This window comes from Callospermophilus lateralis, unplaced genomic scaffold, assembly GCF_048772815.1.
Source record: "Callospermophilus lateralis isolate mCalLat2 unplaced genomic scaffold, mCalLat2.hap1 Scaffold_123, whole genome shotgun sequence".
NCBI lineage: Eukaryota > Metazoa > Chordata > Mammalia > Rodentia > Sciuridae > Callospermophilus > Callospermophilus lateralis.
This window is the reverse complement of record NW_027512416.1, coordinates 2153477-2156181: the sequence shown is the minus strand read 5'-3', so window position 1 is coordinate 2156181 and position 2705 is coordinate 2153477. Positions and strand designations below refer to the sequence as shown.

At 47.5% G+C, this 2705-nt stretch overlaps 1 pseudogene; it reads left to right on the top strand.

Annotated features, from left to right (window-relative positions):
* Positions 1–1006: 1006 nt before the first annotated feature.
* LOC143388550 (transcription factor JunD-like) lies at positions 1007–2042 on the top strand (annotated as a pseudogene).
* The last annotated feature ends 663 nt before the right edge of the window (positions 2043–2705 follow it).

The window sequence follows — 2705 nt, the reverse complement described above, 5'->3', positions numbered from 1 at the left end:
AGGAATCTTGTTGAAGAAGTCAAGTCCTAAGCTAACATGATGAGGATGTGGACCATTTTTTTTTTCTCTTAGTCACAGGTTTTCCATTCTCATATCTAACTCTTTGATCTACTTTGAGTTGATTTTTGAGCACAGTGAGAGATAGAGGTTTAATTTCATCTTTCTACATATGGATTTCCAGTTTTCCCAGCACCAATTGTTGCAGAGGCTATCTTTTCTCCAATTTATGTTGTTGGCATTTTTTCTAGTATGAGATTGGTCTACATGTCTCTTGGTACCTTTTAAAATTTTTTTTAACTATTTCTCTCTAGTATAGTTTAAGGTCTAGTATTGTGATGCCTACTGATTCACTCGTTTTGTTGAGAATTGCTTTGGCTATTGTGGCTCTCCTAATTTTTTCAAATTAAGTTAATGCTTGCTTTTTCTAGTTTTATGAAGAATGTCATTGAAAGTTTAAAAGAAATTGCACTGAATCTGTATAACTACTTTGTTAGTATGGCTGTTTTGACTATGATCATTCTGCCTATCCAAGCGCCTGGAACATCTTTACATCTTCTAAGATCTTCAATCTCTATCTTTAGTGTTCTGTAGTTTTCATTGTAGAGGTATTTTAACTCTTTTTTAGATTGATTCCCAAGTATTTTGTTTTATTCTTTTTTTTGAGGCCATATTAATGGGGTGGTTTTCCTAATTTTATTTTTACAGTGGATTCATTGTTAAAGTATAGAAATGCATTTGATTTATGGGTGTTTATTTTGCTGAATTTATTTATTAGTAAAGAAAGTTTTCAGGTGAATATTTTTTGGTTTTCTAAATATAAAAGCATGTCATTAGCAAATAGTGATAGTTTGAGTTCCTCTTTTCCTACTTATTTATCTTTAATTCTTTCTTCTCATTGTTTTGGATAGAGTTTCAAGGATGTTGTTGAATAGAAGTGGAAGAAAAAGGGCATCATTTTTTTTTTAATTGTAGAGGGAATGCTTTAAATTTTTCTCCCTTAAGAACAATGTTTCTGAGGAGCCGCTGTGGGAGGGCCGGGCACAGAGGCCCAACCACTCCCGCCTTCTACCTGTGCATTCAGGTGGAAACACCCCTCTAAGGCAATGAGGCCCTGAGCCTGGGCGGTAGCACCAGTGGCAATGGCAGCAACTTAGCGTCCCAGGGCTGCTTGTTTCCTGGGGTGCCCCAGAAGGACACCCTGACACTGAGCCTGAGCAAGCAGGTGTTGCTGCTCCAGACAGCGGCTGCGCCACCTCAGCCACCCTGGGCGGGATGGGCACCCCCAATGCAGTGGCGCCCGCCTCTGCCGTCCTCACCAGATCTGGAGCTACTCAAGCTCACCTCTCCTGAGCTCGAGGGCCCCATAATCCAGTCCAAAGGGCTGGTCACCACCACAGGAGAAGCACGCAGTTCCTCTACCCCAAGGTAGCAGCCAGGGAGGAGTAGGAGTTCACCGAGGGCTTTGTGAAGGCTCTGGAAGATTTGCACAAGCAGAACCAGCTTGGCACTGGTAGGGCAGCCTCTGCTGTGGCACTGAAAGAAGATGCTCTGGCACAGCATCCAGCGTGTAGTCCCTATTCACCCCACCTCCGTGAGCTGGCCACGAGGAGGCACCGTTCTAAGCTGGATCCCAGGGGTGCTGGGTGCTGCCACTGTGCCCATCACCGCCGATCCCATTCCCTTCCCACTGCAGCTGCCCCCATACCACTGGGTCCGCTGTGCCTGGCAGCGCTCAAGGAGGACCCACAGATGGTGGCAGACATGCCAAGCTTCCGCGAGAGCCCGCCGCTGTGGACCATCAAGGTGGACACGCAAGAGCCAGATCGCAAACAGCTGGCCAAATGCATGGCAGCTTCCAAGTGACACAAGCGCAAGCTGGAGCGCATCTCGCACTTGGAGAAGAAAGTGAAGAAGCAGATCAGGAGCTGGAGTCCACCGCCAGCCTGCTGAGTGAGCAAGTGGTGCAGCTCAAGCAGAAAGTTATCAGCCACGTCAAAAGAGGCTGCCAGCTGCTGCCCAAGCACTAGGTGCCGGCATACTGAGCCCCAGCACGGATACAGCCACACTCCTCGAAGAGCGGGCTCACGAGGGGTGGGGCATGGGTGCCCCAGACTTGGAGAGCTTGTGGCCCTGGCGACCTCTCCCCTAGAGTGCTCAGGACTTGGAGAGGGTGCGGCCCCAGGTATATCCCAGGGGGTACCCAGATCTCAAAGAGGGCACCCTGGACTTGAATAAGTTGGACCCCCTGCTCCTTGGGTGCATGACACCACCCCCCTTCCTTGAGCTGCCTCTGTCTGCGGCCCTGTATTGCAGAAACCCGAAATCCCCAGCTGTCCCTTTGTACACACCATTGTGGAAGGAGCTCTGTGGGGCGCAGCCAGCAGCCTACCTTTTCTTTTACTTTTTTTTTTGCCTTTGGAAGAAAGAAGAACAAATTGTTTGATTCGGCCCTATTTACATTTCTATTCGGGAACAAATGGTTGTGTATATGTGTGTGTTTCCTTGTATTTTTTTCAAGCCAGGCGAGCGCGCTAGCGCTTGAGCCACATGACCAGCTCCAGTCTTTTCTATTATTATTATTATTTTTATTTTGATATAGGGTCTTGCTACAATTCCCAGGCTGGCTTCCAACTTGCGATCCTCTTGCCTCAGCCTCCAGAGTCACCAGGATAACAGGTGGGCACCACTGTGCCAATCTGGAAATG